This window comes from Buteo buteo, chromosome 8, assembly GCF_964188355.1.
Source record: "Buteo buteo chromosome 8, bButBut1.hap1.1, whole genome shotgun sequence".
Taxonomy (NCBI): domain Eukaryota; kingdom Metazoa; phylum Chordata; class Aves; order Accipitriformes; family Accipitridae; genus Buteo; species Buteo buteo.
Window position 1 is genome coordinate 21,282,384 of NC_134178.1, and position 26,707 is coordinate 21,309,090.

General features: G+C 39.1%; 1 long non-coding RNA gene across 1 annotated transcript in view; it reads right to left on the reverse strand.

Moving 5' to 3' along the window:
• Positions 1–1,371: 1,371 nt before the first annotated feature.
• Positions 1,372–26,707, reverse strand: part of LOC142033695 (uncharacterized) — a 162,569-nt gene continuing 137,233 nt past the window's right edge. The window contains exons 2-3 of the long non-coding RNA XR_012651295.1: positions 7,217–7,456; positions 1,372–2,016 (exon numbers count right to left, since the gene is read on the reverse strand). This is a non-coding gene — a long non-coding RNA (uncharacterized LOC142033695). The remainder of the gene's footprint in view (positions 2,017–7,216; positions 7,457–26,707) is intronic.

A 26,707-nucleotide genomic window follows, 5' to 3' on the forward strand; every position in this document is an offset into this window, starting at 1 on the left:
CATATATGTGCATCAAATACCTGCCACTCTATAGCCCCCACCAATTTCTCTACAAACGACAGAAACAGCTCCTTAGCCCCCTGTTTAATCATGGTATATCTTGCCTTAAGCTCCGCCAGCTCTGCCGTTCAGAGCAAAGCTTCTACACCAATAGTCTTTACTTGCTCCAATACAAGTGGATGCCATTGAGCCTGATGTTGAGGATTATTAAATTGACCAGTCCCAGTCAGAACATCAGCTCCGTTACCATAAGGTGGATCGGTTTGTGAAAGCTGCAAATTGTGTACTACTTGCGCCTCTGCTCTCTGAGTCCAGATACTATGAAAAATGGCGCATTGCACAGGTTGGAAAATAATTTGAGCAATTTGAGCAATATCATAAGGTGTCATTTCTTCCATAGTTAATAGGTGTATTAATTGCATAACTGCCGGGGAGTTGGGACCATATTGTGCAGTTGCCTTTTGTAAATCCTGTATAACTTCCCATGAATATGGTCTATTTTCATCCATAATTCCTTGTCCTGGATCACCCCATACCACCGGGAAAGCCATCGCCCCAGTCCCCCTTAAATTCATTTCACCAGAGTTGCCTGCTGTTACAGGAACGTTAATTTGCTTGGATAAGTCCCAACTTCCTTCTTGCAGAGCTCAAGCTTTCACCTGCTGCCAGAATTTCAGGGGGTTGTGGGGACTGACAGCAATTTGAGCTGGCAGAAGGACCCAGGGCTGTCCTCAGCAACGCGAGCCTCCCTGTAATTGGCCCTCCTTCAGTGTTCCTGCAGACCCCCCCAGAATCAGGATCCTCCATATCATTGTCCATGGGATCATCTCAATCCTCTGATGTTTCGGCTGGCAGAGGGGGGTACAGGCATGAGGTCCCCTGTTCCCCTCCCCATGCTTGGGGGGGGCTATTCATCCCTTCTTGATCCTTTGAATCAGGCGGCAAGGGGGGGCAGACGGGTTAACCCGCACCTCTGCCATTTCAGCGGGGCATACGTTACTACCAGGAAGCAAGTCCCGTGGACGTTTATATGTTCTATTTTTAATAGTCCGAGGATGTCCTGAGGGCTGCTTATCATCAGAGTCATCAACTAAAGGGTTCTTTTGTCGGCCCCATGGCTTTGGCTGCCCTGTGCGCTTGTCAGAGGACTGGACAACAGACCCCACGTCCTCTGTGGGAGAGGACTGCCCTCCCCCCACAATAGGGACGTCTGGCTTCTTCACCCTATCCCTTTGTTCTCTAATGTCTTTGACAGTTTCAAGGAGCAGGTACCACTTCATCAAGAGGCTGGCTGCCTCCTTAGACCCACGCACTGTCAAACAGCTTGTCCCCAAGTCCTTGCCATACAGGCACACTAAATGCAGTCACTGTATCTGCTTTATATCTGTGTTGCTTGCCCCATAAGAGCATTTTCCATATCAGCTCTTCTACTTTAAGTCCTCTCTTTTGCAATATTACTTTCCACATATTTACAATTCCGGCATCCTCTTTACTGAGGGTCCCGCCCATGTTCCTGGCAGCTCACCTGTTTATCTCCAAATGTCAAGTATCGGTCCGGACTAGCAGCTCTTCCCGCCGCTCTCAAGCTATGCCGGGCTCTGTCTCCACTGCTCTCCTCGCAGTCACAAGCATTATTTATAGCATCACATCGGGATCACCAATTGCTGTGGTCAAGACGGACAAATGACAAGTACGCATTCTTACAGTACAAGCAAAGAAAGATTTTTTATTACTACAAGCCAGCAAATTTATACCCATTATACTTGTTACCTTGTACATATGTCTGTCCCTTATTGGTCAAAAAGTTGTCAGAAGTTGTTTTTCTCACCCCTCGTTGGGTGACTTTTTCAGGTTCCTTATCACAACTGCAAATGGTCAACACATTCCTTAAACTTAGTTTCCCAGGCATGCTTCTCATCCTTTCTCGTTCTCTCACGGGAACACTGCAATCTTGTCAAGTTCAATATCCTCCCCAGGCCCCTTGGTCCAGATGAGGTCCTCCACATTTTCCTGCAACTTTAGCAAAAAAAGAGGATTTTGACTGTAGTAACTGCTGCAGTGTAAGCCTAAGCAGGACCAGTGTTTTTAAAATGCAGTTGTCCCTTATAATTCAAAAAGAAACCTGCTAAAAGCACCCACTTGCCCTTCAATGATACATCCTAGGCTTGTCACACTGCTCACATTGAGCAGAGCATACCACATAAGAGAATTACACAGTGCCCAAGGGCAAGGGAGTGTAGCGATCCTGACTGTGCGACCACTGTACACGCAGGAGTTAGTGATTCACAGAACAGTTAGGGATTCACAGCAGTAGGTCCAAGCCTATGCTGTGCTGTGCTGCATGGAGAGGACAGCCTGGCCTTCAGGCTGCTCTGTGCTGTGCATATCACTCAGACGCAGGATGAACTTTGCTGGTTGATTGTAGCAAGGGAGACTGCAGGCAACTCCCACTTGGTACCAGCAAGTAAATTACCTGAATGTCCTTGCCTCCACCGAGACCTGCAGCAACAAGTTCCCATGGGAACATTCTTTCGCTGAATCCTAGAAATGATGAATATTGCTGGTTTCCTTGTAAGAAAATCCCATAAGAGCTCATAGGATCAAACAGGGTAGGCCCTTCCAGGGATGGGGTCTGCACAGGGTGCTATGTCCTGACCAGAGGCTCCTTCAGTGCTGCACAGCTCAGGGCCCCAGCATCTGAAGGGACGTAGGATTATCTACACTATTTTTTTTAGCTCTAATACATAGCATTTAAAATTATCCTTCACAGAGCCTGAATGCTTTTCTTACTGGGATCATAACAAACCAAGTCACCCAAAGTGGGTATTTAAATTCTGTTTTCATTCCTCTCCTCTGATCCTGAGGCACAGCTGATCAGAGCAAAATGTTTACTTTCCCTTCTCTGCTATGCAGAGAAAAAGATATTAGGACTCAGATGGCTAGCAAAAAGACTTGTGTTTGAAAGAGACATGAATTTCTACATGAACAATGCTAGCTAAACTGTTATTTAAAATGCACGAATGGTGTGATGTCCTGAGACTTTGCAAAAACCAAGACTGTTCATCACATGTAACTGTCATGGCAAGCCATGCTTTTAGCTAGAGAAGTGGTATTGCTAATCATAGCAGACAAAAGGAGCCCTTAATGTTAAATTACTACCCTACCATTCAGTGGGAGATTTTCTATCTGAAAATCTGTGTGATAGAACATTACATAAAAATAATGTGGGAATACTAAAATGGCAAAATGCTCAATATTGTGTAATTTGTACCTAGAGAGTCATCACAGTGTTCTGTTAGGCTGTCTTGTAAAGATTGGTTTTAAGTGCTTAGGTACTCAAAATGGTGGGGTCAAATACAATAAAGGAATTCAGCCAAAAATCCTACAATGAATGGATCATTTCCTACAGATTCCCTAAGGTCCTGTCCACTGCAAATGACACTCTTAAGAACAGAGCCAAAATTATCATGTTAAAGACAGTCTCTGACAGGCTTGATGGGGTGCTGTGTGTCAAATGAAAAAAAAATTCTTAGTATTTTCCTCAAAATTCTACAGATTTTATTTAGCCAGGTAAATAATACAGTGAAGGACAACATTTTTATTATTATTATCTTTACTTGCTTATCCTTTCTAGATATATTTCTTCTCAGATTTAAGCCTGCTCCTGTAGTCAAGTATCAAATATGACATTCTGGTTTGCACTAAAGTTAAGAGAAACTTTGGTATTCACCTTATAAAAAGGTAAGTGTTGGGCTAAAGCATAAAAAATTGCCAGTGGCTTGCAGTATTTGATACTGTGTTTGCTGCTCCACTGCATTTGCACTGGATGAGAGACTATTTCAAACAAATATAAGCTCAGTTATTTGAAATGTACCTTGCCTTTAATACAAAATGAAAATGACTAATTAAAGAATGCACTAAACAGGCTGCATAAGATATACCCAAGAAATCAAAAAGAAAACAATTTATTTGTAGAAAGAGTTGTGGGTATTCAAGTTTAAATTATGTATCAGTGTAACTGCATCATTCATTGTCATTAGATTACAGGGTATTCTAGGCATTGTAGGTAGCAGGAATGCAGACAAAAAGATGACAATCAATGTTCTTTTCAAACAAATGTGAACCAGATACTAACAATTTATTAAAATTATTCCCCATGAGCCATACTACTATTACCCTGAGATAAAACATCCTGAAACGGGTTAATAAACATAAACATTCATCTAAATTCATTTCATTCTTTGCTTTTGAAAGTATGATAAAAACTTTAGTAACAAGCATTTTCCTTATTCTCAAGAACATAAACTGAAGGGAAAATAAAATCAATTTTCCAGTAATGAGACTGGAAGGTACTGATATAGTGAAAGAAGCTAGTTAGAGATGGGAAGAAATCTTTCCTGATTTCAGTAAGGAAAATTCACGGGAGATAGAGTTTAGTAAATTAAAGAGAACTAAGAAGGTAAAGAAGCAACAAAATAGTTATAAATTGGATTGAAATATGTACAATTAATAATTAAATAATTGCTTTTATGATGTACTTAAAACATTATACATTTCTAAAGGGGCTAAAAAAACAGAGAACTCCATAAGGCATAATATGCTATGAATACTGTATATCAACAGAGGATGAGTAAGCTGACAATATTTCTAACCATGTTTAATTAAAAACTGCAAACAGTTACTGATGCCCTTCAAAAGATTCCATTTTACATTACTTACAATTGAATGAGGTCCTTAAGGTGATAAGAGAGACAGCAATTCTAAGCAGAGAGTAAAAAATGATAGCTTTTGGAATGATGCTTAGCAGCTCCTTGACTACTGTCCTTGCCTGAGGATCATATAGGTCTAAGAACAAAAACTGTTTCTCTTTTACACCAGAGAATATTGACACATTAGTTCAATTAATGAACAAATTAATGTAAATAAAAGCAACTTCATGGAAATTGCCCAGTACAGCATCCTATCCAACTACTAAAAATCTGTATTACAAATAGGCATTTTGAAGTATCAGTATGACAACATGAGTGGTTGGAATTCTTGGTAAAGTAAGACAAGACCTTTTTTTCAACATATAATTTAAATTGGTATGGGAGGAAGGACAATAATGCTATGTACTTTGAGCCCCACATATGTAAGGAGCAGAGGAATTGTGAATATTTCCTTAACTTGTTTAGTCAAAGGATTAAGTTATATGAATAAAGACTATAGAGTTGGGATTTTACTTTGCACATTTTATCAGAGAATCACAGAGGCCTGCAGGAGGCAGTATCCTCATTTTTACAAGAACAGAGGCAAGCTATAGTGATATAAACTCTGTCACATTTGTAAAGCAATTCAAGGACATCACTAAGATGAGCTCTAGTCCTTCCATTTCCCCAAGCCACATCACCAGACCACACTGCGTTTTAAGGACAGTTGAAGATAAAACTTAAAGAAAATAGTGGCAAGTGCACTGATGGGTAAGGTGTCTTAATCTGTCTACAGTTTGCATTTAGTGATCAAAAATTGACCCTATAATTATTGAACAGTGGTTATTTATGAAGTATCTTATTTGTCTGTTCAGTAAGCGAAGGACAAAAATGTGAAAAAGGGGCAAAAATATTTGAAAATATAGCCTGCCTTGCAATACAATTGTTCTTAGAACATCACTAAGAAAGCTGGAGTTCAAAAAAACAGCTGTGCTGGTCAAGTCTGGCCAACAACTTACCCAGAGGGGAAAAAAGAAAATCCAAGAAAGCACTTTTCTTCCTTCTCTCTCTCTCTGCCCTTGGCAATACATCAGCATGTAAGTGAAATCTGCCATAAACTAAAAAGGAAAAAAAAAAAACAAAACACCAAACCCAAACAAAAAAAACCTCAACAAAACACCAGAAAGAAATGGGAGGGGAAAGATGGCTGTGCAAGCTATTAATGCTCTGAATTAAGAGGTCTAAACTGGCAATCTCAATGGTTTTCAGTTTTGCTGCTCAACAGGATAGTTTCAGTTGATGGAAAGTATTGATCAGAAACCTTCTCACCAGTAAGATGCCAAATTAACTCAGGGAAAAGATGAAACTACTCAGAAGTTAGTGTGAGGTACAGTATGAGAGAGAACAGCTCGGGGCTAACAAACCTGTCAAAACAGAACAGACAAGTTGCACGAGTAAAAAAGCTCATGGATCTGCAGATGAAAGTGAACCCAAAGGAAATTATAGTGCTAAAACCCAGCAGAACAAGGTGACACAAAGGTCAAACATAAATTTTTGCTTTTAAGCATGCTATTAGAGCCAAGAAGCAGATGGGAAAGTGCCCACCCCTACAAGGGCTTCTTCTTGAGCAAAAACTCTCCTAGAATGAAGCTGTTAACATCACCTTTGCTTCTTCTCATGGAATGATGGACCTCATCCTTAAGTACACAAACTCCATCACGCCTAGTATTCCCTAGAGACAGGACAACTAGACTGAAATGGCACCAAAGTAACTTATAAGCAGATACTGGGATAGGAGGAAAAAGTCCCATCTATTAGGCCATTCACTAATCTATGCTTTTTAAGCTGTTATAATTAAGTAAATAATTAAATATAAATTGTGGTGGGGAGAAAAAGATATAGAAAGAAAGTATGCAAGAGTTAGGTCTCTGCTCACCTTTGATGATGGAAAGTCCTTTTCAAATTCCTAATCCAAAATAAACAAGTATACAAGAGAAAGACTGACAGTAACTTTGTGCAGAAATGTAGTGTTCGCTACATATCAAGGTGCCATGATTAGACCACTGGTCGGCCTGGACCAGGGAAAGAGACAGATAACACACATAGTGTGAGCACCAACTTCTGCCTTTTATTGTGCAGTTAATTCCTTTTATACTAACAAGGGTAGGCGGGATTACAGATATGTCATAGGGCTGCGACTAACCCTCCGTCTTTCTGTAACATCGCGAGATCTTCCGAACGCCGTTCCCTACACAGAAATACACAAACACCAAATGGCAAAGCCATCCTTTCCTGGGTTATGGGTTGTGGTCCCAGGTCCTCACCTTCATACAGTTCCCTTTAGTATCTTGTTGAGGGAAAAGGGGAACTCATGATACACCTGGAGCCAAGAACTTCTTGGAAACCTATTTACAATCTTAACAATAAATATAATTTAACTAGACTAATAATTGTCATTGAAACATAATAGTTCAAAGGAATACAAGAAAGTATAATTAGTAATACCCTTAAAACTTAAGAAAACTTACCCTTTTCGTCTGATGTTATGCCTATCCTCCCCAAGCCCCTCTGGGTGGCAGGATGAGAGTCTGGGGGTGCCACAGTGCATCACTAGTGTCCCCAGGTCTCACTGGGAGAGCTGTGATGGTAGTATGAGGTCTCTTCCTCCTCAGTCCTGGGGTCCAATTGGATTTGTCTTTATAAATGCTTTTTGTATATTATCCCTTTTTTTACACTTTTCCTGGGGTATTCTCAGTCCAAAGGGTATCCTCCAATGAAAAACAGACAAAAAAAACAAACATAAGAAAAGATCTTAAAAATATATATATATTCCATTTGGTGAAAGTATGTGGGGGAAGATTTGTTTTTTAGAAGAATTGGAACTCAGAGGTGGAAACCAACCTGCATGTGGAAAGTGTAAGCATCCACTACAGAAAAGTGTGAAATCTATTTTAAATTCAGAAATGTGCACGCACACAAAATATTGTTGAATGCAAGAAATTTCCTTTCCTTCTTTCTGGCACGTCAAACACTATTGCACTCCTTATCTTGATAAACACTCTTAATCTTCTTTTTTCCTTTCCCCTAATTATGGCCTTTCTGTCTTTCTCTTCTCCCTGAAGTTTCCATCATTCTGTCTTTCCACTGAGTCTCCTCCTCCAGCAGAACATATGCAATCCCCTTCTGTGCCTATGTACAACATAACATTTTCAACTTGCTAGCTAATTTCAGCCTAGTTGAATGATAAACTTTTGTTATGTTTCTACAAAGGCAGTGAAAAGGGGCAGCCAGGTAGGGGCAGGAGGGCACTCTGGGCACAGTGTTGAGTAATGAGTTCAAGCATTATCAGAGTTCAGAGAATCACCAAGGAAAGTGATATTACAAGTGGCTCAATCCCAGAAAAGGCTTTCTTCAGAGCTCACACACTTTGGAACAACAAAGGCAATAAAACTTCATTCACCCTGGTGATGTGAATTACTTCTTTTATCTCATTTCTGTCTGGGAAGTAAGGAGAGACTAAAATATAACCTTATGTAATGAGAAAGCTGTAAAGGTCTTATCTTACTCCATGCATATTTTGATGAGCTGAATTTTGCATTCTGTTTGCCTGCATTTCCTTTATATAGCACTCAAACCCCTCTGAAAACCATGAAATTAACAATTTGAAATTGCAGTAAGAATCATTCAAGTTTGTACCACATCTGCTCTCACTGTAACATTTTTCAGAAGACTAAGTTTGTATTGTACCATTGTCTTCTTTCCTTTGAAACCATGGTCACTGAAATTAAGTATCAGAATTTTAATATCTCATACAATCTGTAACAGGTGCTTTATTACCTCAACCTTTTCAATATTCTGAATGTTGGTTGCCCTGCTTTTCCCTTCCACAGAGCTTACAGCCTCACTAAAATATAGGAAGAAAGGTGCCGGCCAGCAGGCAAAACCACAAAATATTGAAGCTGAAAGAGAAGAGGTCAAAACTTTCAAAATCCACTGCCCTGTTTTATGTATTTTGGGAATTTTAACAACCTCAGAAAGAATCCTTGTTTTTATGTTATTTTAAGAATGAGTAACTAGCTACTGACAGATTTTTTAAGAGACAGTAATGAACTGAGTATATTTTGTTCATTTTTCAATTAAAAAATAAAAAGAGATGAAAATTTTCTTTTCCATTGTTCATCAAAATAATACTCCTTTTCACCTATAATACAAATTTTCATTTTCAAACATTTATCATAAAAGCAAAGAAAATGAAAGCCTGGTTTCTCAAAACTGCAAAACAAGGAGATTCCACCAGTAACCCCATCTCTCCATCACTTTTTCTGTAACAGCACATAAATTGGATCAATTTACCAAGAGCATGGCAGATCCAAGTTTCGGTTCCGTCATCTGTTTGAGAAGACTGAAATCTACGGTTTACACAGAAACACCCTCTTCCAAAAGAGCACACTCTGATTTCAGAGCATGGGACAAGTCTCAGTCTCCTTTTCTTGCAGCTTTCAAGTATTTAAATACTCAGTAAGTTGAAACCAAAATGTCACCAAGATGCCTGGTGGAGATGTGGTGTCGGAGACATGTCACATGCCAGTTCTCTGCTTGCATTGCTTCCTAGGCTCCAACGGAGGGGCACCGCAGAGGCAGGATTGGGGCCAGGGGGACCCCTGCCCTTGTCACAGCCTTGGGAGTGGGGCAGCACACATGACGTTGGGTATCACTTGCCCTTTGAGGACAGCCCTTAGTTTGTTCTTCCCATCCTGTTCTCCCCCTCCTGCCCCTGCAGCCCAAAGCACATAACACAGTCAAATCTTGGAACAGTTAGGTATCTGGGGGACAACTTATTTATTGAAAGGAAAGAAACAGCCAGATTCACAGTGGACATCTGAATAGCTACAGGAAGACTCTTGGAAAAATAATACATTAAGCTTAATGAAGGTTTAGCCAATGAAAGCGAGAGAAATGTTATTCGTCTGCACAATGGAAAAGCATACAAAATAAATTAATTCTTCTTTAAATCTCTTTTTCTTCATTAATTGAAAGGCTAAAAATGATCTAGAGCACCTGCATCTTCTGACAACTTCTCATAAAATGGATATTGCTTCAAAGTTGAGTCCCATATCATGGCAAACTGCATTCTGGTAACAGTGAAGAATTGAGTTCGCATTTTCTTTACCCATTTTTCAGTTACTCACAAAGACAAGCATAGGGCTGTTCAAGAAACACAGGTCCAACATAACAATAAACTGAAACAAATTGTTCTCCATTATTTAAAATGTTTGCTTCAGCTACAGTCCAGCTACAGTTAATAATAATAGCATTGATCAACCACAAACAATAAAATAAATATCAAGAAAGTCTGAATTTATCCATGATTAACCCCCCATGACTTGGGGTGACAATTTTCAGCAAAGAACAGATGCTTCCACTCTACGTAGCAGCATGAACTGTCCTACAATTACAGCCGTCTCTCATAAGTCTCATTTATGAGAAAAAAAAAAAAAATCAAGTTCCTTAAAAACAGAATCACTCTGGATAATTTAATGTAGTTATAACTTTTTTTCCTAAATTCTAACTTACCATTTTTAACAATAGTGTACTACAGATAATACCTTTGGAATTTTGGGAGTTTATTTCTAATGGACTGTAAAATATTCTGACTTAAGAATATATTTCATAAAATTAAGTTAAAACCCCCTCAAACTCTTAATATGAGACCACTAAAATGTATTCTTATAAAAGCTAAGTAGGCTAGAACCTGTGTACAAGCCCTGGACTTGGGAGAGATTTTCCTCGTTTGGTCACTGCTAGCAATGGTCAAATACTGAATTATTCTGCATATCTTTAATAAATTGTGTTATTGCTACCTCCCATTAAATAACAAATTACCGTCTGTTTCACCCCATAGTGATTGCCTTACAAAGTTCTTCAGAGTAGTCGCATTAGCAGCTACAAAATGCAGCATGTTACAGAGATACCCCAGTATTTGTGATATGTTGCAGGAGGTCACAGCTGTATCCATAAGATGCTGCACTTGTAGTTCATCCATCTGCCAGGTAAGAAGAGCTTATCAGCTTGTGCACAGAGCCAAGAAAAACTAGAACTACATGGGCATATATTACTGTCTCCTGCAATCCCTATTTTTTTAATGTAGACATGGTTTAAAGTATCTTTTCAACATCTTCAGGGCATATCTAACTACTGGATATAGTATACACCTTTTGCTTCTTTTGATTATTCATGTGAATGATATTACAAATGCATAAATCAATTTTCCTGAAAAAAGTTAACCACCAGAATTAGCTGAGAGGAATGCAAGTTGGGTAGAGCAGCCTGCCCAAGAGTGAAAGTGACAGCTAGTTTTGTTGCGGTAACTCTGGAGCTCTTCCAGATTGTTCTTTTAGGAAATCTATGCAGGTAAAAAAATAAAAATTAAAAAAAAAAGAAGAAAAGCAAGTGGTATTTTCTTTCACAGATTATGTCTGCCAAACACAAAGTAATGCTTGAATAAAAGTGACATTTATGTACACTAAATGTTTACGAAGTTCTTGATGTGTTCCTTGTGTAATTATCTCTCAACATTGCATTCTGACATGAAGCGAAGTCAAGAACAGCTGTTCACTTCATAGCAAACTGTTATTTTTGCCTTTATATATATCTATATATCCATTTTCAACATTTTTGTGTATGTATATACACACACATATACATACACAGAAATGCATGTATCTGTACTCTTGCAGATAGATACTGATAACAGGCTAGGAGAGTTTTGCTTCATAGTCTATCAGTAAATACTGGAGCTGACACTCCGGGTGAACGGCTGGCTAAGTTGTAATGAAATTAAATACTGGAAATAGTCAAGTTTAAATTGAGATACTTTCTTCAGAAAAAAAAAAAACCAGGATAAATTTGTTGTTTATTTGTTTTTTTTTTCAAATCTGTAAACTTAATAAACCACATTTGCTGTCTCACCAATTTTTATATCCTCTTGCAAACCACTTCGGAAACAGAAAGCTGGATTCAGCCATTTTACTTGCACCAACAATCCATTTCTCCACATAACATTAATCACTGTGCCAACATTTCATTAATCATTGTGGGGAAGGGTATCAGATGTGGTCTACAGCAAACCTGGAATATTATACTAGATCAAGCAAATAAATCTTCCTTTAAGAAAGATAAACCTACTCATGATTCGCTCCTTGAAGAAAAGTATTGACTGGATTTATCAGTTTACTCTGGCCACTTAGCACCATTGAGACAACATGAAATACCTGAAATATCTATATGCTAGTTTGCACCTGTCCAGCAGAGAGCCAGTCTGCCATTTCAGCTGATAAACAGATCCAGGTGTAAAGCTTGTAGGGGCAAAGGAACCACTAGCTGTTAGCTGCCTTCTCCTTTCCCATACTACATATAGAGGACATCCAGGAGAAGAAATGGGGACAGATCATGACCTCCTCCATTAAAATCCTCTATCTGTGAAAAGGATGACAATTATACTAAAATAATAGAAGATGTTAGTATATCTGTAACTTAACAGACAAATATATAAAACAGATAAACATAACAGCTCTGGGTAAAAGATAATTATATCAAGTACATTAACTTAGAGAAGTTTCTCTGATCAATGGCATCTGGTATTAATTATCATATTTTAAAGTGGCAGTATGTTTGTCTTGTTTGGTTGCAAAGCCTGACATGGGAAAGTGTTGGCAGATCCATACCAACATTTTTAATCAAAGCTTTAAAGTAATATTACATCACTATTTGAAGGTCAGGGGTGGCTGCAATTATTTCCTTCTTTACTGAATAGAGCCCGCTTGCATAATTTCCTGGTAATTCAAGCTCCAAATCAAATCAAAGCTTTGTTTCAAATTTCCAGGCCTTTCTTACTAAGTTCTAAATGATAATCTTGGTATTCTTACTAAGTCAAAATATTGAGTTGATAGGCATTCAGTTAAAGTCCTAGGATTGTCCACATTCATATTAGAACAAAATTTGTAGTGCTTTCCTGACAATAAACAATTAGTGTAAACAAACCCAAACACCTCTCCAAATTCAAACAAACAAAAAGAAAATACAATGGCAATAGATAGCAGCAAAATGCAGTGAGCAGAAAGGGGCTTTGAAAGAGACATGATATAAAAGATAGTGAAAAAAATAGGGTTAAGTTTAAAATCTCCTTAGCAGGGCTTCTAATGTGCTTAGCAAGATGTGCTTTAAACTAATGTTGCTGTTACACAGAAATTCTTATTTGGCATCTGTTTCTAAGGGTTATTCAGTAAAATTTTCTAAAAGGAAAACTGAAAATATTTATTCATAAATAGATATATTCCAAAACAGCTTTAATGACATTTAACCACCCACTTATGTGCAGTCACCCAGAACAAGTATATTGTTTCTACATACTGTAATTACACTACAAGATAAAGGTCTCTCACGTACAACTAACCACTTAGTAAATGATAGGCTATGTTGATAATTACAGACATTGCTGAAATCACAAAATGAAAATCTTTTTCTAAGTTTCCTAATAATCTTCCCTGTAGGCAGTTCTCCTATTATACATGAATTCTATAGAAGCTCAAAGAAATTGTCATAAGGCAGAAATATTTGTTTGAATAGTTCCTGCTGCCAGCAGCAAACCATAATTTATCACACTCTGGGATACACAGGCTGTCATTAATTCAACTTGCATCTGTAAGTGCTTATTTATTCCATTCTGTAATCACATGGCACAGATTTGGTCTAAATAACATCAGTAGCATCTTAGAGGATTTACTGATGATACTGAAAGAAAGTTATTCCAAGTTTTTTGTCTCAAATTCGCTTCTGCACAGGTTTTAAAATCATTGGTCAGTTATTGGTGGTAGAGTATGGAAATATTTTTTACATTTTTTAATCCATCTCTGCTAGTACCTAAAAAAGCAGGAGATTTTAATGGGACACTTCACTTGCTTCAGCAAGCTTCAGATCCAAAGCCCATTCAGAAGATAAAACAAAGAAGTGGTGGTGTGAGATGGAACTGATTTGATTGGAGATTGTCATGATTTATCCCCAGCCGGTAACTAAGCACCACGCAGCTGCTCACTCCCCTCCCTCACAGTGGGATGGGGGAGAGAATCGGGGAAAAAAAACCCCAACTCATTCATCATTTCTAGTCCTGGTGAGCTCTTTTTGTGACTCTAATCATCTCGTGCATTCTATTATCTGCCCAATGGGAGGGGAAAAGAAAAAGACAGTTATTCTTCAGGCAGGTGAAGGCTGCCATTTTATTTCTGTACAAAGAATAAGGGTGAAATTTCTATGTCTTGAAGATGTCAACCAGTCCTTCCATCTTAAAATAATCTGAAAAATCTACTCACCCAAAGAGAATTGATGAAAGATTCGACCTGCCTAGGAGATAAATTTTTAAACAGTGGTTATTTTAATATATAATTAAGAGAACTCAAAATGAACATGAGTGTGCTTCCCAATGAATGCCTACCTAAGGGAAACATGGTCTCAAACATAATATTAAAACATAATATTAAAACATATTAAAAAATATTAAAAGGTGAGGAACAAAAATAAAAGGGTAAATATTTTAAGAACTAAGATGCACAAAACAATGTGATACACTGTTCCAGTGGCTTTATCACAAGACTTACTGTAAATGGTATTTTTCTTAAAACTTCAATTCCCTGAGGTCACATGGTAATATGAATTCTAGATTTCATTATTTTCTATTCCTCTGGGTTTCAAAGAAAGCATTGAATCTTAAGGCTGAAAGAAGGCAGATACAAAGAACCTACAATTAATCATTAAAAAATAATCTTATCTAATTTGAATATTTTCCTTTTTTTTTACCTTTTGAGAATGGATGCATGACTTTTGAATGCTGGGTGTTGGCAACTCTGGATTACTGACAAATTAATATTCATGGTTGGTTAACATACATCTTCACAAACAATTAATGTTATATTATAGCTAATATTAGGTGTTCATTATTTATTGTGAACTGAGCTGTCTGACCTCCAAAAAGTGAAACACTGTTTGAGGAACTACATCAAGATCTTTTCAACCTTGTTAAAACTTTCTCAGAAATATAAACTCTGGATATTTCACAAGTGACTAGCTTGTACCTGTGCACAAAGATTGTGATATTTTGAGATAAGAAAAAAAGTAGTAGTTCAGGAAATATGTTTCTTTAGGGAACCTATGTGTTAGTTTACAGCCCCACTAACTTTTCCCATCTACTGTCAGTATGAATGATTGAAAAATAGTACAAAAAGTCTCTCTCTATATATTTTCTTTTTATATGAAACACCCATATACAGACAAAGACACATTCACATATGTCCTTCAAAATCATTACACATCTCCATATTGCTGCAAGGCTTTGAATAAACATGGAAGAACTAAAAATCTAGTGGTTCAGTAATAGCTTGTCAAAGAAAAAGAGTAACTGTGGGTAAAATGTTAATACCTCTCTTCCCTTCTCTTTTATGTTGAATGTATTATTTATTTGTCATTTATTAGCTAACTGTGCATATTTGATTTTTTTTAAGATTAATAATTACTTTATGGAACTTGAAGTATTTACACTGGATTTGTATGATTTTTTTCCACACTGACAGTTTAAACACACTATCATATAAAATACAGTGATTGCTATTGCCTCATCTGAGAGAAGGTTGTAAAAATATGTCTCATTGATTTTATGAGATCATCTAATTGATGTAAGAGAGTAGCAGAGATTTTAGCTCGCAGCTGGAAAGCAAGCAGTTCTTTGTGGGTGCGTGGAGCTCGGGCGGCTGCACGCAGCCTTCACACCCCCGGAAGAATCTAGCTGCAGTGCCTACCAACCGAGTGGGACACGTTGCACCCGGTGCCCTCTTTGGCATTACTGCTTTTTTTACATGCACTCACAAACATCAACTTCAATGCAGAAGGGGGAAAAAAAAAAAAAAAAAAAGTACTTAAATCTCAGTGCAAGACTGTCACCAAGTTTCACTGAACTGGAAGTAATTGACATGACAATTCTACCTTGTGTCACCACTAGAAAGGCTATACAAACATAGAATGGAAGTATGAAAATTTGGATCAAGATACAAACAGAATTATCCCACACTGATGTTTTTAAACTTGTATTATAGAAGATTTCTGTTTCTTACTTACCTCTTGGCACTGGTGAAAAATTGTGCCAATGAACACTTACTGAAATAGAATTCTTAATATGTGAACTACAAATTGTTCTAAGTGAAATGAACTATATAAAAAAGACATTATCTATATTTCATCTTTAAATTTCAATCACTGGGGAATGTAACACTGCGTATAAAATGCATATGAAAAGATGAATTCTTGATATAGTAACCTTCTGTTAAACAAAACTCTTGAATAATCAGTTTTGTCTTATGATGCCTGCTGTTCAGACTTCAAGTCTCTAGTCAAATGGATCAGACACAATGCAATCCTTCCTTTTGACAGTGTGTTAAAAGAATGGGATTTACCAGGTTGATTAGAAAGACTTTTTCCTATGCTCCCATTAGTTTTGGGCAGTAGTTCTTGTATTGTATGACATGATTATACATCATTTTTTCCACCTACATTGTGGAACGTGTCAATGAAACATAAGGGCAATCATATGAATCAAAGTAATAGTACAAAATGAAGTATCTCAAAGTTTTCTTGTTATGATAATATCAAGTTACACCATTTTATGTGATTTAAGAAAAACTTAGAAGCAAAACTTTTCTTTTGTAAAAAGCTACCATCAGAACTTGTGTTCCCTACAAAACCTAGATCTTTTTTCTCTATTGACATTTTTCTAAGAATTTTTAACTTCTTAACTTTCTTGTGAGAAAACGTATTTGAAATTAAATCTAGGTAGCATGAGAGAAGTTTCCAAAGGCAATGCATATTTGTTAACATCACCATGAAAAAGGAAGAAGAAAGAAAGACAATAATATGTTCTTCCATGTAATGTTGATCACAGCAAAGCTGTACCATATGTCAAAAAGGATGACAGACAACCCTACTGGTCCTGTTCAAACATTTAATGTTTAAATAGATATTGTCTCCACTTTCTGAAAAAGAAAACTATATTTGTAACTGTATTTGCATCATGCTACACAACAGTGTGTAATATTTAAAACTAGGAGAAATTTTGGTAATGACATAGCTAACACTAGGAGATAAGCAAGAACCTGAGAGCATACACTATGCACACTAAAGGTCCAAGCCTATTTTCAGTACACAATGCCAATATTTCTAACCTCAGTCAGAGGCCAGTCAAGTAGTATATTTCAAAAATGAACAAAACCCAGGATTTGTCTTTATCACTATCACCTTGCACACCACTACTAGATTTCCCTGTACTCTTTAGCTAGTGTAACATGGGTAAATACTTCCTGTCAACAGAATTGTTATAGTGATTAATACCAATACCAAAATTCCAGCTCTTTCTAAAGTGATCAGTATAAGCAGTTGACATTTCCAGAGTCTATGCACTTGATAGTTGATTGCAGATTTATGAGCATCTTATATGCTTCATGTTACAGTAGAAAAATACAAGAGGTTCTCAAAATATCTTTACTCCTCCTCCAAGTGACATTCATATAGCACTATAAGTCTCTCATAAAAGAAGGAGACTTCAAAATATGCTCAAAGCTCCTAAAAGGAGTAGGACAAGAGCCACAATTACAATTTAAATGTATCAAAGGGAACAGTCAAGTTTTTACTGTTATACACATGCTTACGTATCTCACTGAAGGAAAGTCATAGTTCCCCTATTTCCTTTCAGCTAAATTCTGAATGTACAATACATCAACTCTTCACATACCTTGCAGTTTCCATTGTTTTTAAATCACTGAGGACCAGAACAACATATAAACATTAAAATGTATAGGGGGAAATTTCAGTCATAGTCAGAAAACCAATTTCTTCCTGCACAAAATGGACTTGACAGCTGAAAAGGATAGAGATGAAGGTGATACTCCTGGCTAGGTGGTGGCCAAATATTGAAAATTGTCAGGTTTCAGTGCATATGGAGGGTAGGATATGCTGGATCATTACCACAAAAATGTATTTCTCTGTTCTTATGCATACAGCTCTAGGCACTACTCAAACCAAGAATGAATAGTGTTAGAGAATAGTAATGCAGTCAAGAAGCACTGTTTTTCCTGCAGACCACTGTCTGTATTAGCAAACTCTCTTTTGGAAGTAGGACACAACATGCATTTCAGTAAAGCAGCTCAATCTGTTCTCACAGGCAGTATTTCATGATCTTTATTTCTTATTTAGATCTTGTGTCATAATCCCATTTGTTTATGTTTTCTTTAGGAAATAGCCAACATGCTAAGCTATAAAAGTGCTAAGGGGATTCAACAAGAGGCGGAACCAGAGCTAATGATACCATTAGCAGTGTTTCTGTAACTTAACGCAGAACACAATCAGTACCCTTGAACTAAATTCTGCACTAGTAACAAAGATGTCAATGTTGATGGCAGTACAACTGGAAGCATTGTCAGTGAGTAGATGTTTTTTGCTTTGATTTTTCTTTTTTAGTGCTAAAACAACTGAAAAAATTACTTCAAGTTTTCTGTAACCAGGGACAAGCAGGCATAATTGCTCCCGAGGGCTGCTCTTGCTCTGTTAATGGGCTTTTAGACAAAGTGCTGGTACTGGTTATATCTGTATCTGTTACTGTAGGACAAATCTCCAGAGCAGATATGCTCAAAATACATTAAAAAAAAATATTCTAGGACTTCAACCTGTGCATGATGCAGTGCTATTAGATGGTCCCCATTACTGTAACATCTGCCATCCCATAACCCACAGGTATCTTTGTTGTCCTCTCGTAGCAAGATGAACGTAGTGTCTTTTGTGCATATGGAAGAAATAGAAACACAAAGGGTAAAGAACCTGTTCAGGTATGTCCTGGTTTCAACTGGGATAGAGTTAATTGTCTTCCTAGTGGCTGGTACAGTGCTATACTTTGAGCTCAGTATGAGAAGAATGTTGATAACACTGATGTTTTCAGTTGTTGCTAAGTAGTGTTTAGTCTAAAGTCAAGGATTTTTCAGCTTCTCCTGCCCAGCCAACAAGAAGGCTGGAGGAGCACAAGAAGTTGGAAGGGGACACAGCCAGGGCAGCTGACTCAAACTGGTCAACAGGGTATTCCATACCGTGTGATGTCACACCTAGTGTATAGACTGGGGGGAGTGGGGGCGGGGGGGATTGCCGCTTGGGACTAACTGGGCATCGATCGGCAGGTAGTGACCAATTGCATTGTGCATCACTTGAATATTCCAATCCTTTTATTATTACTGCTGTCATGTTATTAGTGTTATCATTATCATTATTAGTTTCTTCCTTTCTGTTCTATTAAATCGTCCTTAACCCACGAGTTTTACTTCTGTTACCAATTCTCTCCCCTATCCCACTGGGTGGGGGGGCAGTGAGTGAGTGGCTGCATGGTGCTTAGTTGCTGGCTGGGGTTAAACCACAACAAGGTAGGTCTGTGGACCAGTAGGAAACTGAAACAAGTTTTACAACATCTAGACTTCTCATAGAAAAAGCCTTCCTCTCCCCATAAACAGGGGGGCAGTTAGTGCCCTCTGCTGACACAGAAATAGCTGTGAAAACAGAAACAAAAGAATTTTCCCTCCAGAATTCAAGCTTTGAGAGATAGCTATACTGAGGTGTTTGCCCTTCAACAGCCAGTGAAAACTTCTCTGAAATTAAGATCAGAAACGTGCAGGTATGTATGGTCAGATTACACAGGTGTACAATGTTTCAAGAGTCATACAACTCAGACACTGATGAAAATTCAGCATAGAGGTGACAAAAGCAAGAAGTAAACTGCCTGAAATAGATGCTTTCAGAGGTGATGGCTACATTGAATTGACTAGCAAGGGGGCATAAGAACATTAAGCTGTGATGTACACTGTTACACTTGCTCTTTAAACCTTTCCTGGTGACATGTCAAGTTCTGGTGCATCCTTGTGCTAATTTCACCTGAGGGACAGTAACGAACTCCAGCAATGCCCAGGACCACACCTAGAGACTTCATGTCTATCCAGTTGAGAGCCAGGCTTTGAGGGAAGTCCTGGAGCAGCCTGCAAAACTCAGCACCTAGGTATACAAAGGCAGCAAAGGTTCAGCTTACCTCACACTCAGGAGGATAGTACTCTGTGCAGAAATTAATCAGCCATTTTCGTGTAGTTAATTATACCTTATAGACAACAGCCACATCTTACTCAGTTCATACAGCTAAATATTTATGATATCCTAAAGTTTGTTAATGTTTCAAGCTACTCCCCACTTATTCCTTCTTCTTTCTTTCCTTTTATGGTCCTTTTTTTCAGTAGTTTAGCAAATTTAAATTCACAACAGCCATAATTGAGTTAGTATTATTCAACCAATTTTTTATACACCCACATCAATTGGAAATCTTCAGGAGTTCACCGCTACTGCCCAGCCAATAACAAAGCTTTTGCATCCACTAATGCTACTGTAATGGGACTGAAATTATTTCTAACATCCTCCTACCAAAATGCTCATGCCATCCTTTAATTATACTCCAATCTTCTTGTATTTCCACCCCTCCACAATAGCCCCTTGCACAATGATTTTTTATTCATCCTTGTGCCCTGTGTTCTGCCTCTACTGTTCCATTTTATTTTGAATACAAAATTGTGAAGGCCTTAACTTCTTAAATTCAAGCATAAGATTTTCCTCTAAAAAAGTATGCATTAACTTCTGACACTTTTAAGTCCCTGGAACCTAGTCATTTGTAGTCATAAGCCTGATAAAACAACTCCACAGTATTTGGAGATATCTAAAAACTTTCAGTGAATGGTAACTCCTTGACAAACTACTTCAAAATAATTCTGCTTTCAGAATGTACAAGAGCTGAATACACCTTTAATGTTTCTGGGAGAAAGAAAAAAACCCAAACCAACCCCAAACAAAAAAAAAACCCAACACCCAGAAGGAATATAAAACACTTACTTTCATCCAAAAGGGGATATTACAGACCAATATACATTTTTTTGCAGTTCCCACATGTTCACAGTACAGAGGTTTTTACTTCTTCCTGTATTAATTTTCAATCAGAAACACCTATTATTTTGGGAAAAAAATGTTTTTAAGACTGTTTTTAAAAACAATCACAGTTCTGTGATCTTGAATTGCTTGCGAACATTTAACATATCAGGGGATAGATGACAGCAGCTCTATGTTAAATTCATCAATGCAGATGGTTCTGGTGTCTAAATTTGCAGCTGAGCTAGAGGAAATATAGCTAATAATTTTATTCCTTGACACTAATTATTCATCTTGCTTTTATTTTCAAATGAAAATGTATATGAAATTAGTTTTCTAAAGTAACATAATTGGACAGAACTGGGAAATGTGCTAACAGTTTTCAAGGCAACAGAGCAAAAATGCTGGAAGCTTTCCTTTGTTTCAATATTTAATAAAAATACTAAATAGAGCATGTTTTTACAGAAGGATGGAGGCAGAACACATATGTGTATGTGTGAATGTAAACGTGCATTACTTTGAATGAAGACCTGAAACAGTAATTGAAAGTTTTTCCACTCTAGTTGTATTAAGATAACATACAAGCCTTTTTCTGAATTTAAACTAAATGAATATGAAATGCTTTGGCATAGTTACTCATTTCCAGGAACAATAACATTCATCTTACGTCTATCAGAGTTCTTTACAGTGGCCTCCAAAAAATTAATGGAATAGACTTCACTTGGCATTACTGGCTTAAATTAAAGTCACTGTGTGACACAGATTACATTTAAAGCCTACTTCTTAAGCTATTTATATATCCCTACACCCCGCCAACTGTCTAGGAAACACACTTTTCTGTGAGAACAGAGTAAATGATTACCCTTTTGCTGTGATGAATCAAAAAATTTTCAATACTTTTTTTTTTTTTTCCTAAGAGCACATCCTTTACATTTACCTTACTGACAATTATCACATTTTTCTTTTCAGTCCCTTTTCTATTTGCTAAAAACTGAACTCTTGGGTTAGTAATGGAAAATGCTGCATAAAGGCAGCAACCGCAGTCAAATTCAAATATTTTACATTGAAATCTGAGAGCCAAGGCAAGCCACAATGAATTCATCCTCTACATCATAAGATACAGAGGATCAAAATGTCAGCCCAGCCATTTAGTCCTTTTGACATTGATGGGATTGCAGGAGTTGAGCCACCTATAGGCTGCATTCTCTGTGGCACTCCTCACTCCACTTAAGTCCCAATTATAGGATTTCAGAGGATCAATTGCCTCTGGTTTGGGTTTTGGGGTTTGTTTTGTGGTTTGGTTTGGTTTGTTGGTTTGTTTTGGTTTTGTTTTGTTTTGTTTCTAAGAAAAAATAAAAACACAACACAAAACAAAACACCAAAAAAACCTATCAAGACAAAACACAAAAACCTCAGACAAAAAACACAAAACCCCTTCCCTCAGGGATAGCATTTCTTCCAATACCTACATTCTCACTTACTTTGACTCCTTCAGATTCAGTGTTATTGTGAAAAGTATTCCCTATTCTTGACTCCACAATGCAGTTTATCTCCTTCAAAAAAATCACAGCACAAATTCCTATCAGAAAAGAAATTACATACAGCTCTGAAAACTCATCAACCTTGAAGCTTCATCCTTGTAGATCCTGTATTTCCTTCAAACTTGAACAGACCAAAGTCTATCTTAACTCCTTCATAGTCTCCAGGGGCCTTATTTGATGCTATTCTTCTGAGTCAAACCTTTCTACCCACAAGAACTCCCACTAACAGGCATAGGTAGATGGATGTCACCTAGCTTGGTATTAGTTCCCACCACCTCTCAGCACTGCCTTAGTAGGATGTTACCCTCCTCCAATTTCTTGCCAGTGTTCTTTCTCAGATACTGACAGGGCACTCCTGATTGCATTCCTCCTGAGGGTACACAAAATCTGCCTATAATCCCTGAATCCTTCAAAGCATTCAGTCATGATTTTCCTGGGTGATATCCCAATATACTCAGCTGTACTGTGTTGTGCTTCACAGAGCAGAGAAGTCTGTGAGAGCAGTTACAATCCAGGCTTCAAGTATGCCCAACCTGCAAACAAGATTTTTCAGCTGGCCATACTCCAAAAGCCAAACATTAACAGACAAGCTCAGACAGGTTCAGAGCAGATATTAATTTTGCAGAATATTCAAAATCAAAGACATAAATTCTGTTCAATATTTTCAGGATATTCTCTAAAGATGCCTTTTTTTTCTTGTAAACTGATCTGAAGAGATTTGTGTATGATGAACATCTCACTGCCTCAGATGAACAGAAGAAAGATTACTGAAGAAACTTCACATTAATGGCTACAGTAATTTAATTAATTTACAAAGTAATCCAGTGGGAACCCACTGAAGACCTTCAGAATAACATCAATTTCCTTATCTTGTCTCCTGATGCCATGTATACAAATGGGCACAACTTCTGAACGTTCCTTTGAAGAAAGTTGTCACCCTTAAAAGGAATTTCATATTTCAAGAATATTTATATTGTTTCAAAAACTATCTGTCACACTAAGTCAGTTGTCCAGTGATTATTTATCCGCATAATAATGTTTTCCAACCAAGACGTTTCGTGCAGTCTAGACATAAAGGTATATATATTTCTTTCAATAGCTTCCCACTTCACAATGTGACTGCAAATATTTAAAAGCAAGGGTGACTTCTGACAATGTAAATTTTTGGTAGTTAATACCTACTGGAATATACTTCAAACAGGATTAATCAAGTAAATATTTTTTTTTCAGTTATTATTAATACATCATAGAATCATAGAATGGTTTGGGTTAAAAGGGACATGTGGTGTGTTAAACCTGGCTAGATGCCAGGTGCCCACAAAAGCCGTTCTATCACTCCCCCCTCCTCAGCTGGACAGGGGAGAGAAAATATAACAAAGGGCTCATGGGTTGAGATAAGGACAGGGACAGATCACTCAACCAATTACCATCACGGGCAAAACAGACTCAACCTGGGGAAAATTAACTTAATTTATTGCCAATCAACCAGAGTAGGGTAATGAGAAATGAAACCAAATCTTAAAACACCTTCCCCCTACCCCTCCCTTCTTCCCGGGCACAGCTGCACTCCTGGATTCTCTACCTATCCCCCAGCAGTGCAGGGAGATGGGGAATGGGGGTTGGGGGTCAGTTCATCAAACATTCTCTCTGCCGCTTCATCCTCTTCAGGAGCAGGACTCCTCACACTCTTCCCCTGCTCCAGCGTGGGGTCCCTCCCATGGGAGACAGTCCTCCATGAACTGCTCCAATGTGGGTTCTTCCCAACGGGCTGCAGTTCTTCACTAACTGCTCCAGCATGGGTCCCTTCCATGGCGTGCAGTCCTTCAGGAGCACACTGCTGCAGTGTAGGTCCCCCACAGGGACAAAAGTCCTGCCAGCAAACCTGCTTCAGTGTGGGCTCTTCTCTCCACAGATCCGCAGGTCATGCCAGGAGCCAGCTCCAGTGTGGGCTTCCCACAAGCTCGCAGCCTCCTTCAGGTGCATCCACCTGCTCTGGCGTGGGGTCCTCCGCGGGCTGCAGGTGGAGATCTGCTCCACTGTGGACTTCCATGGACTGCAGGGGCACAGCCTGACTCACCACGGTCTTCCCCATGGGCTGCAAGGGAATCTCTGCTCTGGCGCCTAGAGCATCTCCTCCCCATCCTTCTTCACTGACCTTGGTGTCTGCAGGGTTGTTTCTCTTACATGTTCTCACTCATCTCTCCAGCTGCTGTTTCTGTGCCCACTGCAACTTTTTTTCCCCTTAAATATGTTATCACAGAGGTGCTACCACTATCACTGATTGGCTCAGCCTTGGCCAGCGGCGGGTCTGTCTTAGAGCTGGCTAATATTGGCTCTGTCAGACATAAGGGAAGCTCCCAGCAGCTTCTCACAGAAGCCACCCCTGTAACCCCCCCCCCCACCGCTACCAAAACGTTGCCACACAAATCCAATAGAGAACCTTAAAGATCATCTAGTTCCAACCCCCTGCCATGGGCATGGACACCTTCCACTAGACCAGGTTGCTCAAAGCCTCATCCAACCTTGCCTTGAGCACTTCCAGGGAGGGGGCATCCTCAACCTCTCTGGGCAACCTCTTCCAGTGCCACACCACCCTCACAGTGAAGAACTTCTTCTTTACATCTAATCTAATTCTACCCTCTTTCAGTTTAAAGCTATTCCTCCTTGTCCTATCACTACATGTCCTTGTAAAAAAATCCCTCTCCAGCTTTCTTGTAAGCACCCTTTGGGTACTGGAAGGCTGCTATAAGGTCTCCCTGGAGCCTTCTTTTCTCCAGGCTGAACAACCACAACTCTCTCAGTCTGTCTTCATAGGAGAGCGGCTCCAGTCCTCTGATCATCTTTGTGGCTGTCCTCTAGACTGGCTTGAGCAGGTCCATGTCCTTATGTTGGGGCCCCCAGAGCTGAATGCAGGACTCCAGGTGCAGTGTAATGAGAGCAGAATAGAGGGGCAGAATCACCTCCCTCAACCTGCTGGTCATGCTTCTTTTGATACAGCCCAGGATATGGTTGTCTTTCTCAGCTGCAAGCGCACATTGCTGGGTCATGTTGAGCTTCTCATTAACCATCACACCCAAATCCTTCTCCCCAGGGCTGCTCTCAATCCATTCTCTGCCTCACCTGTATTTGTGCTTGGGATTGCCCTGACCCATGGGCAGGACCTTGCACTTGGCTTGTTGAACTTCAGGAGGTTCACACGGGCCCACCTCTCAAGCCTGTCAAAATCCCTCTGGATGGCATCCCTTTCCTCCAGCGTGTCAACCACACCACGCAGCTTGGTGTCATCAGCAAACTTGCTAATGGTGTACTCAATCCCACTGTCCGTGTCGCCAACAAAGGTGTTAGACAGCACCAGTCCCAATACATACACCTAAGAAATGCCACTCATCACTGGCCTCGATTTGGACATCAAGCTATTGACTGCAACTCTTTGTGTCCATCCAGCCAATTCCTTATCCACCAAGTGGTCCATCTGTCAAATCCATGTCTCTCCAATTTAGAGACAAGGATGTCGTGTGGGACAGTGTCAAATGCTTTGCATAAGTCCAGGTAGATAACATCAGTTACACTTCCCTTATCCACCAACACTGTAACCCTGTTTCAGAAGGCAATCAAATTTGTCAGGCATGATTTGCCTTTAGTGAAGCCATGTTGGCTGTCACTAATCACCTCCTTATTTTCAATGTGCCTTAGCATACTTTCCAGGAAGATCTGCTCCATGATCTTGCTGGGCACAGAGGTGAGACTGGCTGGCATGTAGTCCCCCTTTTTTCCCTTTTTAAAAATGGGGGTTATGTTTCTCCCATTCCAGTCAGTGGGAATTTCACCGGACTGCCACGACTTCTCAAACATGATGGATAGTGGCTTAGCCACTTCATCTGACAGTTCCCTCAGAACCCACGGGTGCATTTCATCAGGTCCTATGGACTTGCGCACCTTCAGGTTCCTTAGATGGTCTCAAACCTGATCTCCTCCTATGGCGGGCAGTTCTTCATTCTCCCAGTCCCTGCCTTTGCCTTCTGCAACTTGGGGAGTGTGGCTGGAGCACTTGCCAGTGAAGACTGAGGCAAAAATGTCATTGAGTAACTCCGCTTTCTCCATGTCCTGGGTAACCAGGTCTCCCATGTCCTTCCAGAGAGGACCCACATTTTCCTTAGTCTTCCTTTTATCACTGACGTACCCATAGAAGCTTTTCTTGTTGCCCTTGATGTCCCTGGCCAGATTTAATTCTATCCAGGCTTTAGCTTTCCTAACCTGATCCCTGGCTGCTCAGACAGTTCCTCTGTATTCCTCCCAGGCTACCTCTCCTTGCTTCCACCCTCTGTAGGCTTCTTTGTTGTGTTTGAGTTTGTCCAGGAGCTCCTTGTTCATCCACGCAGGATTCCTGGTGGTTTTGCTTGACTTCCTCTTTGTTGTGATGCATCACTCTTGAGCTTGGAGGAGGTG